Source organism: Megalopta genalis, chromosome 2 (assembly GCF_051020955.1).
Source record: "Megalopta genalis isolate 19385.01 chromosome 2, iyMegGena1_principal, whole genome shotgun sequence".
Taxonomy (NCBI): domain Eukaryota; kingdom Metazoa; phylum Arthropoda; class Insecta; order Hymenoptera; family Halictidae; genus Megalopta; species Megalopta genalis.
The window spans coordinates 27,822,495-27,837,250 of record NC_135014.1 but is presented as its reverse complement, the minus strand read 5'-3'; the positions used below and the strand labels follow the sequence as shown (position 1 = coordinate 27,837,250).

At 51.1% G+C, this 14,756-nt stretch overlaps 1 protein-coding gene across 1 annotated transcript in view; it reads left to right on the top strand.

Moving 5' to 3' along the window:
• The first annotated feature begins 242 nt into the window (after nt 1–242).
• mGluR (metabotropic Glutamate Receptor) overlaps nt 243–14,756 on the top strand; it is a 62,066-nt gene continuing 47,552 nt past the window's right edge. Inside the window, exon 1 of the mRNA XM_033486652.2 lies at nt 243–925. The gene's annotated coding sequence lies outside the window, so the exon portion shown is untranslated. The remainder of the gene's footprint in view (nt 926–14,756) is intronic.

Below are 14,756 nucleotides of genomic sequence, written 5' to 3'. Positions count from 1 at the left end.
GAAGAGGAAGCGAAGAGGAGGACGAGGATGAGGCGGAATAGGAGGAGGTGGAGGAGGATGAGGACGAGGAGCAGGAGGAGGAAGAGGAGGATGAGGATGAGGATGAGGAGGAGGAGGAAGCGGTACGAGCCCTGGCTGGTGAGGGTGGGCATGGGCGAGGGTGCGGGCCGCGGGGCGAGGTCGGGGGAGCGCGCGCAAGAGTGAAAGAGGAATGCGGGAGAGATACGGGGCGAAAGCAGAGAGGGTGGCTTCGGCCGGCCGGTCAGTCGTGCTGTGGCGGCAACCACGACGCGTAGTCGGTTCCACGTTCCACCGCGATGTTGCCAAACAAGATCCTCGATCGTCGGTTCGAGTCCTCGAGGACCGGTCCGCGGGAGGGATGAACTGAGCCGGGGAGGATCGGCGATCTCTCGTTCCCGTGGGAACCAGCGGGATCGTTCCGGGCCCGCCGGGAGCCGTTTGGGACCAGCGGACGGACGCAGCAGCCTCGCGGCGCCTCTTCCACAGACCTACGGTCTCCGAGCCCTCGGACCCGTGTGTGTGCGTGCGTGCACCTCCGCGCCTCTAATATCTGGCATAATCCATCCCGGTCGAGCCAGTGGGATCGTCCCGATGGCTCGCACTCGCTCCGCCTCGCGGCAATTAGTCCCGAGCCGCAGGATCCCCTGACTCCGGCGATCCACGAGCCCCTCGCCGAGAGACGATCGCCCCTCGATCCTGGTAAACAAAACGAGGACCCGGCCGGATACTTTCGTCCAGCAGGCTCGGCGTCGGCACCCTCGGCCTCGGGGAACACGTGCGGATGCTCGGGGCGCCAAGTGGTTCCAGATGATCGTCGTCCCGCGACGTCGTGTGTCGATGATCCTCGACGGTCCACGTCCGCGTCGTTCTCGCCTAGCGAAACGATCATCGTTCGACTGACGGGGTAAGTGACGAAAGCGACGCCGACGAACGGCGGGAGGACGGGGAGGGTGAAAACCGCTTTTTCACCGGGGTTTGTCCGCCAAGGACAAGACGCTGGTCGATCGCCCTCGCTGCCACAGCTGTGCACGCGGCTCTCTGATCCTTGCGAACGAGATAACCTTGGTCTATCCGGATCTCTAGGTCAGACACGAACTATCGCGAGCTCATAATTAACGGAGCCTCTTTTGCACTCGCTCTCTCCCTCTCCCTCTCTCTCTCTCTCTCTCTCTGTTCTCTCTCTCTCTCTCTCTCAACGACCGAGTTTCCAAGCGACTTTATCACGCGAGGCGCGAGGATCTACCGCGTTAGATCCTCGCCTCGCGATTTCGTTTCACGAGCATCGCCTTCTCCCGGAAATATTAGCGGCGCATGTTTCGGACGCGGTTGCACCTGTCGAACGTGGAACGAGATCGATAGTTACGGACGGTTCGTCGTGAATATTTATAAATCGTTGCTCCGGGTCCGAATCCGTTCGCTGAACTGCGGAGATTTCTGAACGCTGGACGGAATCCGTCGATCGTTTTGCTGCCAGCAAAATTAAATCGACCGTGCCTCTCCGAGCGCTATTCAACGGTTCGAGACCGACGACGACGACGACGACGACGACGACTCGGCCTCGGCAGTTCCGTGACATTCGAGTAATTCGTTTAATCAAGATCCGCTCGACCTCCTGGCATTTCGCAGCCGAATTCGGCGGCGCGCGGATTATCGCGGAGACCCGTTTCTAAATCTGGAGGAACGGTTTCCACGGCCGGGCAAACGCGACGCGCGCGAATCGCGGCCAGTCCGCCGCGTTCTTACACCGGAAGGGTTTCAATTCGAAGGGTCCCGGGGTCGTTCGGCGGTCCCAAACGCGTCGGCGACCCTTCTCCGAGAGCCTCGCAGTGGAACGAGTCGGCCCAGAGCCGGACCGCCGCCCGATTGATCCAGGCGGGACGATCTCTCACGCAGGATCCCGCAGGATCTCGCGGCGTCGGTGATTCCGCGGGGGCGGCGACGGTAAACAAGTGTCCGTAGCCGGCGGCGGACTGGTTTATCGATTCGATACGCACGATATTCGCGGCCGACAGCGGGTCCAGGGCTAATTATTTCTCGGACAGAGAGGGAAAGCCGGCTCTCTGCCGCCCGGCTACCCGGCACCGGGCTAGGCCTCCTCCTCTGCGTGCTGGCAGCGTTTTTCCGCGGCGCGATGAATGAAGTGGTGATCGTTATTTAGGTCAGCCGGCAATTTTCGTACCCGAGGCTTTTAAGCGTCCCGTTCTCTAAAGGGTTTTCAGACGAAAAGCGGCGAAAGAAGCGGCGAGGCGGGGCGCCCCCCGGGCCGGCGCGAAACGGGCGACGATAACCGGCCGCTTTAAAAAGCCTCGGCCCCGGCTCGGATCCCGCTTGCTCCTTAGACACCAGGACTCTCTCCCCTCCCCCCCTCGCCGCCACCCCTCGGGGCTCGAGAGGTCCTTCGGCCGATAGGTGTAAGCGGTGATTGCCCCTCGACTCGAGAATCCCGCAGTCGAAAGTCTTATTCCGAGAGGAATCACGGAAACTTCTCGAGCAACGCCACGGTTCGTCGAACCGATCCCTTATTTTGGCCGACCCTTCCACGGCCTTTCCCATCGATTCTGCTCGATAGCAACTTCCATTTCCCGTGCGTAATTCGTTCCCGATAACGTTCCTCGCGGATCTCTCGATATTTATGTCGATAATGGGATAAGGGTTGAGTGGACAGTAAGGTCAACCTAATTGACGCTCGGATTGCCAAGAAAAATGGGCGATTTGGAAGAGGAGATACGATAGTACCTTTATAATAGTATATTTATAGTATTATATAATATTTTATATTATTATGTATTATTATTATATTATATTATATTATATTATATTATATTATATTATATTATATTATATTATATTATATTATATTATATTATATTATATATTATAGTATATTATATTATATTATATAATATTATAGTATATTATATTATATTATATAATCGTATCTTCTCTCCCCAAATTGTCCACTTTTGTTCCCAAGCAAAGCGTCAATTAGGAAGAATTGATCTTACCGGTACTTTATCATATAAAAATGTCTTCGTACACTAAGGAATTCATTTTCATAAAGATTCGCCGAACGAATCTTCAGCAACGGCTGTCAACTTGAAGGCGTGATTAGGCTTCAGAGACCCGAAATAAAGCATCGACGCATCCGATACTTTTCTATCTTAATTTCAAAGGTTCTGAGAACGTTGAATTACTTTCGCTCTTGGACAATAACTTCGTTATAGTTATAGTTATACATCCGTAATCCAACAGCGCGCTCCTAAAGTGCATGGAAACGCGTGTATCGACAACTATACCGCAGATCATTATGCATAATGATTGAATAAAAATTGGCCGCATCAATCGCAGAACGTAGGGATCAGCACGAACAATTTATACGTCTGTTGATAATTTTAAGAATTTCACTTTCTGGAATTTCTTCGAATATTTCCACTGTTTTAAATTACACCTAATCGTATTTTTCGCCGTAAATGCGTAAGGTCCATCGACGAGTAGACCGTGGATGTACGAGTAAAAATATTGAAACACGTAGAAGAGCCAGAGCCAGACGGACGATTTATTCGATCATTTTGTTCAATCGTTTCTACGACTTGAAAATAGTTATCTCGATCGATGCTTATTCGCTGGAACTTGTCTCCCGCCGCGAACGCATAATAACCGCGATCTATTTATGCTATCTCCGAAGAAATCGAGCGTCGAAATTGCTCGGAGATCTGCCGTCTACCGATAAGCAAGACCTGAAATTAGAGGAATAACAAACGATAGCATTAAACCACTCGCCGTACCTCGTCGAGCCACGATCCGCGATGGAGATTTCTACTAATGACCTCTTAAGGATGTGAATAGCGCATTTCGTTCTAAGAAATTGGATTAAAATTCAAGTTTCCCTGTCGTTGATATTCAAGCGGCCGGGCGAACGCAGGAGAACGAGAAATATCTTTGTGTTTCTTGGAAGGAAATAGCCTCGGGTTTCTTCCGCTTTTGAAACAGCCCCTCGCGCGTTTCTTCTTTTGAGATTGTTCGAGCCGCGAATCTCTTCTGCGATCCTTCTCGCACGAAATAAATTAATGAAATTTTCTTCGTTGACGCATTATGCTGCGCTAAAGCATCGGAGATTGTAACGAGGCGACGCGCGCGTTAATAAACACACGGTCAAAGCGTTGACACGATTAAAGTGTCAACCCCATGCGCGATTTCTTTCACAGTCGATCAGTTGCTCGATCGCTTTCTCGACGCTAATAAATTACTAAAATAAATTAGTAATTAGTAAAGCTTTGCTTGAACGCGTCCACTGCCTCGCCAGCCTTACCGACGCTCAGATCGTCCATTAAAATGGGTAATTTGGGAAGAGGAGATACGATTGATCGAGCCTTGCGGCTCGTTTTTATAATTGTGGACAATTTATAACTGTAAAAATAAACCGCAAAGCTCGAATAATCGTATCTGCTCTTCCCAAATTGTCCATTTTTGTGGTCAATCTGTCGCTTAGCTTGTACAGTAAATGTCTCCCTAATTCATGCTCAGATTACAGTAAACTCTCCCGAATTGACGCTCAGCTTGTACAGTAAATGTCTCCCTAATTCGCGCTCAGATTACAGTAAACTCTCTCCAATTGTCGCTCAGCTTATACAGTAAAAATGTCTCCCTAATTCGCGCTCAGATTACAGTAAACTCTCTCCAATTGTCGCTCAGCTTATACAGTAAAAATGTCTCCCTAATTCATGCTCAGATTACAGTAAACTCTCTCCAATTGTCGCACAACTTGTACAGTAAATGTCTCCCTAATTCGCGCTCAGATTACAGTAAACTCTCTCCAATTGTCGCTCAGCTTATACAGTAAAAATGTCTCCCTAATTCGCGCTCAGATTACAGTAAACTCTCTCCAATTGTCGCTCAGCTTATACAGTAAAAATGTCTCCCTAATTCATGCTCAGATTACAGTAAACTCTCTCCAATTGTCGCACAACTTGTACAGTAAATGTCTCCCTAATTCGCGCTCAGATTACAGTAAACTCTCTCCAATTGTCGCTCAGCTTATACAGTAAAAATGTCTCCCTAATTCATGCTCAGATTACAGTAAACTCTCTCCAATTGTCGCACAACTTGTACAGTAAATGTCTGCCTAATTCGCGCTCAGATTACAGTAAACTCTCTCCAATTGTCGCTCAGCTTGTACAGTAAATGTCTCCCTAATTCGCGCTCAGATTACAGTAAACTCTCTCCAATTGTCGCTCAGCTTATACAGTAAAAATGTCTCCCTAATTCGCGCTCAGATTACAGTAAACTCTCTCCAATTGTCGCTCAGCTTATACAGTAAAAATGTCTCCCTAATTCATGCTCAGATTACAGTAAACTCTCTCCAATTGTCGCACAACTTGTACAGTAAATGTCTCCCTAATTCGCGCTCAGATTACAGTAAACTCTCTCCAATTGTCGCTCAGCTTATACAGTAAAAATGTCTCCCTAATTCATGCTCAGATTACAGTAAACTCTCTCCAATTGTCGCACAACTTGTACAGTAAATGTCTGCCTAATTCGCGCTCAGATTACAGTAAACTCTCTCCAATTGTCGCTCAGCTTGTACAGTAAATGTCTCCCTAATTCGCGCTCAGATTACAATAAATTCTCCCCAATTGTCGCTCAGCTTATACAGTAAATGTCTCCCTAAGAGGGACATTACTGTACGTCTAAATTACATTCGCAACGAGCGCGTCGCGAGTTGCATTAGGGGATGCACTGTTAGGGGTTGAAGGCCGTTAACGGACGAAAACTTCCGTCGCATCGTAGGTTATCGAGCGATCGATCCGATCGATTGGAACGTTCAATCGAAACGAGCCGACCCGACGATCCAGAAGGGTCCCTTAAGGGTTGATCCGCGGCACGATTTCGAGCGCGAGCATGAATCTACGGGGCGGATTAGACGGTGTAACCGGCGGCGAGCGAGTGAAACAAAATTTCGCGCACGGCCACGGAGCGACGGTGGCCGGATGAAAGGGAGGTCCAGTTTCTTTTCCGAGCCGCGCCGGTGAAAAGAATCGGGGATACCGTCCGAACGGGAGTGGTGCGCTCGCTTCGAGCGTAATTAACGAGCCGTTCGTTCAAAGTGCATCGAACGCGGCCCCCTGCGGCGCGGGCCCCCGAAAACTTATCCGACTTTCGAGCTTCCGAATTAATTAGAGCGCGAATAGTAATTGCGTTCCGCGAGTTTTCGCCGGATTCCGGCCCCGGCCCCGGCCCCGGGCGAACGATATCTTCGGCCGACTGTGATATGCCGTTCGCCGAACAAGGATATCAAACGGTGAACGGCGCTCGAAAGCGTTCTCTATGCTTTAGCGCGCCGAGCCTAGTAATTGTACGGCGGTTTATCACAGACCTGACCGGCTCTCTGCTCGAATTCCGCACAGTTTTAGAGCGCTTGGGAAGGGGCGAGCCGCCCCGCCGTTGCCGTTCGCCACGGCCGCCTAAGATCTCTGGGCGCGGCATCAACCCCTTCGCGAGCGAGTGAAACAGTTTTCCTTGTTTTATAAAATTTGGCGATTGTCGTATTTAATTTATTGGTTATCTAGGAGACGAAATTTGCCAGCGACGTGCAGAAAGCGGGGGAAATGAAGAGATGCGTAAATTGTGTTAAATGTCGCATTTGTTAATTTAAAGGAATCGATTTCTCGATTCACAGAAACGATTGAATCGATTTCTCGAGTCACGGGAAACGATTGGATCGATTTCTCGAGTCACAGGGAACGATTTAATCGATTTCTCGAGTCACGGGAAACGATTGAATCGATTTCTCGATTCACAGGGAATGATTGAATCGATTTCTCGATTCACAGGAAGAGATTGAATCGATTTCTCGATTCACAGGAAATGATTGAATCGATTGAATTGATTTCTCGATTCACAGAAACGATTGAATCGATTTCTCGAGTCACGAGAAACGATTGAATCGATTTCTCGATTCACAGGGAACGATTGTATCGATTTCTCGACTCGCAGGAAACGACTGCAATAAAAACGGCGAGATTCAATTACCATTCGTTAATACGCATAATTTACGAACATTAAGATAAAGGTTGGCATGCGACAAGTATAAATCTTGTTCCGATAGAAGAACTTATACAAAAAAAGAAGTGCTGGTCAACGTAACCGCGAAAGAAATCACGATGCCAGGGGTTTGACGAACAAATGGGCAAGTGAAACACGAAACTGTGCAGACATCGGCAGAATCTGAGAGGCCATGTTTCTCTGGCCAATCTGTCTTCTCTGGCTTAATCTGTCAATTATTTCTCAGCTTATGTTTCTATCGCATCAAGATCCGCAGTCTAATCGTCGTCGTCGTGGCCGTCTTCGCGCAGCGCCTCGGGAATCCTTGTTCGGACGGTCGCCAACGGCGGAGTCACGCGAGCCTTCCAAGGTGTCTCCCGGGAACCGGAAGTCCTCCGACTCGTACGCTTTCGTTCTCGGAGGGCAGCCAACCGGCTCGCAGACCGTCGATCCCGAGGCCGCGGCAGAAGGATGAAGGTATCCGGGTGTCCCGTGGTTCTCGTTACGTTCGTTGATCGATCGGGCTAACGAGCTGCCGGCGGGGACAATAAGAAGAATCAAAGCCGCCGAAGTGGTCGTCGATGCGCGAAATAATAGAGAGAAAAAGAAGCGAGCCTGGCCGAGAGAGCGAGAGTGAGAGAGGAAGAGAGACAGAGTGGAACGAGGAACAAGAACAACGTCCCAGTGACGCACGCCGTGTCCGTCGTTGCTCGGTGTGTTAACTAGGACGACGACGTCGACGAGGAAGAAGAAGAAGCGTCGAGGAGCGAAGGTACAAACCGAGAAAACGAAAGAAGGGAACGGTTTCCGGAAGAGAGGGGGGGGGGGAGGACGGGGTTGGTAGTCGTCGGGGAAAATAATCTCGGTGCCGGGGCGGAGGGGCTCGGCGGCGGATAGCGGGCGGATAAGTGTCCGCGGGCGGACTTCGGGAGAGGATATTGATTTGTTTTTGTTGCTCGTGATAGCGGGCGAATGTGTGTCAGGTGGCAGACGACGGACGAAATTTCCCCGAGGCTCGGCTGAGACCCGAAGGGACCACGAGCTGGCGAGCGACGAAACGGGAGCTGGCGAGCGGGAAAACGGCGCAATGAAAGAGAGAGAGAAAGATAGATCGAGAGGGAGAGATATATATAAATCGAGAGAGAGAGAGAGAGAGAGTGAGAGAGAGAGAGAGAGAGAGAGAGAGAGGTGGGAACAGAGAGAAGGCGGGGGAAGGAGAGACAAATAGACGGCAGGCGGGCCGGTGAAAAAACAGCAGCCACGAACAATTATTGCGAGACCAGGAGGCTCGAAGACTCGGCCGGATACAATGAGAACGGGGCCAGAGGGTCGATGCATTCGCCCGATGCCGGAGAGCTAACTCAGGTTAGCATCGGACGACGATGCTGGAGGGACGACGACGACGACGACGCCGCGCACAGCCTTTCGATCTCGATCCGACCGGATTAACGTCTCGCCGAGCCTGGTAAATCGGCTTGATCCTCGCCGACTTACTTGTCCCAGCTTCCCGGGACGGTCGGGCTTCCGAACGATTCATTTGCGACCGCTTTGTGGCCGGCTGAACCGTTCCTAGACCGCTTGCACCGACTTTCTTCGGATCGCCGCGGTCGCCGAGACCGATGACCCGGGCCGAACGGTTCAAGGTCGATCTTGAACCCTCTTGCACGGTTCGGAGCTCGTCGAGATTATTGCGCCGCGCGTTGCTTCGGTTCTTTGGCAGACGGTAGTTCGAGGGTGCTGAATGCGTCCGCGGGGTACAGTGTGATCTCTCCTGGAAATGTTAGAGGACGTCGGAATCGAAACCGGCGGATACGAGAATACTGTGTCGCGATTCTTCGGGACTCGCGGATCGGTTTTATGGAAACTCGGGGTTAAAGGCGGAAAAAGGTAGCGGCCAGGTTTGACTCTTTTATTTCTAATTTTTTGCCACGATTCGGAGACCACGTGACACGATTCGAAGACAATTCGGAGGCAACATGATACGATTCAAAGGCAATTCGAAGTTCATATGCCACGATTCGAAGGACATTCGGAGGTAACATGATACGATTCAAAGGCAATTCGAAGTTCATATGCCACGATTCGAAGGCAATTCGGAGGCTACATGCTACGATTCGAAGGAAATTCGGAGGCGACATGCCACGATTCCACGGCCACGTACCTAATGCAGCAAATTCTCCCTAATTTTCCTCCAGCTTGCAAACAAAAATGGACAATTTGGGAAGAGGAGATACGATTATTCGAGCCCCGCACCTCGTTTTTACAATTGTTGACAATCGGAAACTATAAAAATAAGCAGAGAGGCTCGAATAAATCGTATCTCTTCCTTCCAAACTGTCCATTTTTGTTCATAAACTGAAGGAAAATTAGGGAAAATTTACTGTACGTGCCCTGTAGCTCCGCAATTTTTCTTACCTGGCTCGCAGCCAAACATAACAGCAGGGTAAATTCACGGCAACCCGAAATTTGTTGGCATTTCCGGCCAAAGAAATTAATGCACGGCCGAACAAGATTACATTTTCGGGGATCGATTAATTCGTTGTTCGACGATGGATCTTCCGACACGCGTTACTTCCCCGTTCGCCAGTCTACTTCGAGGAACATTAACCCCGGGTGATAAATGTTACGGTCTATGGATAAACGATCCGCGGACGAGATTATATCTTTCAGCGACCGATTGGGTCGTAGTTAGATGTTGGATCTTCCAGCGAGGGATACAGTGGTCCATAAAGAATGTTGCGGGGGCGCGCGTTGCTTCTTGTTTTGCAAGGATAGCTTTCGAGGCGGTAGGCTGGAAGGGTGCTAATTGAAATGGGATATAGCGGACACGGTTCATAACAAGATTACATCTTCGAGGGTCGATTGATTTACTGTTCCATGTCGTGGACCTCTGAACAAGATCCAGGGGACTGTAAAGTATCTTGCGACAAGAGAGCAGAAAAGGGTGCTAAATGCTGCGGGGTGGAAGCGAACGATTCGTAAGAGGGTGTCTTTGAAAATCGGCTGAACGATTCGGTATAGTATGCGAAAATGTCTGCTAAATTAGTTTCATCGACAGTAACAAGCAAATGGATAGCGGCAAATATTGTTAGACAAAAGGAAACGATGGTTGGACCACTTTGTTAAGGGTTGATCGGTGGCCAGGGCGGCTGCGACGGCTCCACGCAACTTTAAACAAGTTATCATCGTCGATATACGTAAATTTAATTGTTTAAAAATGCAAGTACAGTAATTTCTCCTTAAATTCTCCTTTGGCGATCGTCAACAATAATAAAAACGAGGTGCAAGGCACAAATAATAGCTGCAGAAAAATGAAGGGAAATTTACAGTAATCCCCCATCGAGTCTGCAGCATTTCCACGTAAATTGAAATAAACGAAATAAACGTTCCACTCGTTAATTTGTGAACACGCAATATCCATTGAAACAACAGCTGCCGCTAATCACGCGATTCAGTCGTTTAACTGAATTCGGAACGATTCCGAACGATTCTCGGTCGATCTTAGAATCACCGCGGCATCCAGAGGAACGCTTGTTCGTCCAGAAGAGTCGCTCGAAAGATGTTTAGCGAGCCAAGGAAGAGACGCTGCCGCCACTGGGCGAAGAAGTGAAAAGTAAACGTTTCGCGGAATTGCGTCGCCGAGGATCGATTAAACGATTCGCTGTTTGATCTCGAGCCTCCTCGGACGATCCTCGGTGTCCGTCCGGCATTCGTCTTCCAGGCACGCGTCGCTCGCGTTCCTTTCGCGCGAGGGGGTAGTTCGGTGGAAACGGGTATAGAACGGGATAAGAAGAAGAAGAATGCCGGTGAAAGCGGCGCGAGGAGAGGCGATGGTAAACGATTCGCGAAATTACGTGTTCGAGGACGCGCGAGCCACTGGAGGCGTTTTTTTTCGAGGCGGCGAACGAACGAACGAAAGTCTATTTAAAACATCGGCTCTCTCTCGCCTGTCGTTTGTCAAAGCGGCCGCCGCTAAAACCGGCGCTCCAGCGTCTCGGCGGTTATTTGTGAAAATGAAGAGCGCCACCGACGAGAATATATATATACATACATATATATTTCGAAGAGTCGAGAGGTCGAAAAACAGATTTTTCTCTCTTCCCTCTCGCTCGCGCTCCTTTTCTCCGTGTCACTCGGTTCCGCTTCGAGATATCGCCGGGATTGAAATAACCGTCGGGCGGCGAAACGGAATCGCGGGGCTATCGATCGGCCGCGGAGCAGAGATTCTAGAATCGCGCCAGTCGATCGAGAGGTTGACATTGCGCAGCCAGCTCTCGGCCGCCGAGACGACGCCAATTAGACAGCCGCGTCGCCTCCGGAGCCGTCGTTTTCGCGCTCGTTATTTCCGCGCGGAATCGGTCAAAGCGGAACCTCCTTGCGGGGGGGCCTCCACTTCGCAACGCTCCGCTCCGCTCGGCTCCGCTCCGTTCGACCGCTCGAACCCTCGAGGAAGCGACGCGCTCAATTACGTCGTCACGGAGACACCGACAATAGAAACGTGCCCGCAGGCTCGAAGCAAGCATTCCCGGTGTCTCTGCGGCACCGGGTCCGATTCATCGGGGCCCGACCAGCCGGGTCCGGCGAATGGACGCCGTTCGGACAGAGGGGATGATCCGGAAGATCGTAGGATTCTCCTAAGATCAGCGACTGGAGAGATAGAGGAGGCTTTGCAGCCTGCTCGGTCGTTGCTCCGAGCGGAGGACCAAGAGGAATAAACGACCAGGTACGACGATCTGATTGCGGAGGATGCGGGCGCGCGTTAGGGTAGTTCGCCCTGTTCGAGGAGATCGAGTTAAACGACGAAGTCGCGGAACCGACGCGAAGGGGGAAACTTCTCGTCCGGGCCCGTTCATCCGGCGCTAAACGCGGTAGCTGGCACCTGAAAAAGACGATACGGAGGGACATTAGGGCGAGAAGATCGAGCTAAACGGGCAAGACTGCGGGGTTAGCGCGAAGGGGGATGATCCCGGCGTGTCCGATAAACGACATCCGAAGAGGAGGACACCGCTGAAGACATTAGCTACTTCGCCGTGGTGCTCCGGCTAAATGGCGGAGCAATGGGCGAGACACAAAGGGTGCCAGCGTCTGTCTCGGGCTGTGACAGTCTCGATGAACGTCGGCTGAGAGGACATTAGGACAAGCAGGATCGAGTCTCTGCTCGCGGATCGCGAGTTAGAGGACCGCGAAGCCTCGGAGAGCGCGCTGGATATTCCGCGGGATCTGGATCCCGATTGCGATCAGCTGACGAGGGCGCTGAAGGGTGCCGGGCTGAAGGACGGCGAACGCGTCGCGCGACCAGCTCGCTCGGTGTTCGCTCGCTAAATGAACAACAGCGGCGCCTTCTAGGTGGAGTGGAAGAAACGGGAAGTCGAGTAGCGGCGGCGGCTTTTAAGGCTGCTCTGCGGGGCCGGCCGCGAGGGTTGCAGCGAGGGGCGGCGGAGGAGAGGCCGATGGGGAGAGGTGAAGGGCAGCAGCCGGCGGGGCGGAGGAACGTGGCATGAATTAGAACTCATTTGGTAAAGTGTTGCGCGTGTAGCGAGTTTTCAAGAGGTCGTCGGGGGTGGTTCGACTACGGCGGGTGGGGGTGCGTCGCAGGGACGCGGGCGAGGGGCGCGCGCGTAGCTAAAAGCGAAAACGAGGATGCCGGGGGTGTGGAGAGGGTGAGTCGGTTGCCGGAGGAGAGACCGAGAGGGAGCGGCGAGAACGCGATGCGAGGGGAAGTGGGGGTTGGTGAGGGTGGAAGCGAGAGACAGAAGCGAAGGAGAGAGCGAGAGAGAGAGAGAGAGGGAGAGAGAGAGGGAGAGGTGCTGGACCGTATCGTGGAAACTTGAATCCGCTGGCAACTTGAAGGGAGAAAAGGTGAAAGAGGAAGCTCGCCGTTGCTGCAGGGCTAAGGGAGAAGGCCGGAGAGAAAAAGAGGGAAAAAGAGAGAGAGAGAGAGGGCAGAGGTTGGCGGCGGAGGAACAGAGGAACACCACTTTGCCGGTTCTCTCGGTCCGTTCAAAGAAAACGGGTCGACTTGTCGAGGTTGTACGACTACCGAGTAAGTAATACCCTTTAATCAACGACCGGTAGGAGGAACGCCGGCAAGTTTATGCTCGCGGATCGGCTGCTAGGCACAAAACTGTTGTACAACGGCTGCAAAAAGATTGCTGGCGAACGCTGCCCGAAATCCCCGTTGCCGGAAACAACGTGGCGCACGTTCCCGTAGATAGAAAGCTACGTTTTCGGCAGCCCTCGACGCGAAATCTCGTGCCGAAATTAGATTACCAGTTGCCAAGAAACTTCGTGCCAATCCGGCATGGTATCTTGGTCACCGGGATAATTCTCCGTACATCGTATTGCAACGTAATTGCAAGCACGGAGTCCATAACTTGTCTCAAACGTTGGAATTTTCTGGTCGCGATCTACGCGCGGCGACTGCAGAATGTCTTCCCGATTTTAAGTATCAGAACATTGAATTTAAAGGATAAACGATTTTTAATATTTAAGAGCTTCGTAGAGCTTTATTTTTATTTTTTTTTATTTTATTATTATTATATTTATATTATAGTTTTTGTTTTATTGTTATTATTATAATCTTTCGCCATCTTTCCGGTAACTTGCTCGACGAAGACCAGCTGCTTATTGGCAAAAAGATTTTATTTCGCCGCGAAGAATGCACAGTAAATTCTTCCTAATTTTCCTTCAGCTTGTAAAACAAGAAATATGGACAATTTGGGAAAAGGAGGTACGATTATTCCAGCCTTGCGCCTCGTTTTTGCAATCGTTCGCAATCGGCAATTATAAGAACGAGCCGCGAGGCTCGAACGATCGTACCTCCTCTCCCCAAATCGTCCATTCTCGCTAACAAGCTGAAGAGCAATTGGGGAGAATTTACTGCAACTAGTTTCCAAACAATCTAATATTTTGTTTGCAAAGGAAAATACGAAGCTCTCGTGCTGGTCGATTTTGATGAAACACGCGCGAGAGATAGTTCCCGGGGAAAATATTTCGCGCGTACCTTTTTTTTTTATCGACGGTCGTCCATGTCGGAAGAGTGAAAACAGCTCGACGCCGGGGGTTGAAACCATATATTTCTTTAATATTACTTGCCACACCGATCACGCGGTAGCAAAATTTCTTTCCAAGAACTGCGACTAAAAGATCCGTGAAAACAGCGCGTTCAAAATTGCGTGCCACCCACGCCCCCGCATTTCCCTCCCGCGACTTCCCATTGCAGTATCGCGGACCGTTTTCACCCCTTTCGAGCGCGCGCGACACGCGAATCGATAAAAAGTACGCGCGTGTTTTTATTTCGAGAACCGGCGGCCGTGCAGATTTCGCAAGCGGGAATCGTCGCGCCGGATCGCGACGACGCGAACCCCCTTGTTAGCGAACAAAATTTCGTCTCGAAACCGTTATAAACGATTGTGTGTACGTTCCCCGCGTCCATTACGGGGAGTAGTTTTTGCTCGTTTATTCCGGAGAGCGTCGGAGAGTTCTTAATGATGACTCGTTAACCGGACCGGCATCGAACACCTGTGTGATCCCCATCGAGCAATGACTCGGCTCTTCTGGTCTCGCGCTCTTCAAGGGAATTGCCAAGAGAAGCGCCGCGCCGCGTGCCGCTTTTTTTCCCACCCCAGCAGAATCAGCACCCCCCTTCGGAATCTTTCGTTTCGAAACGTCACCTTTTTCCAGGAGCCTTTCCA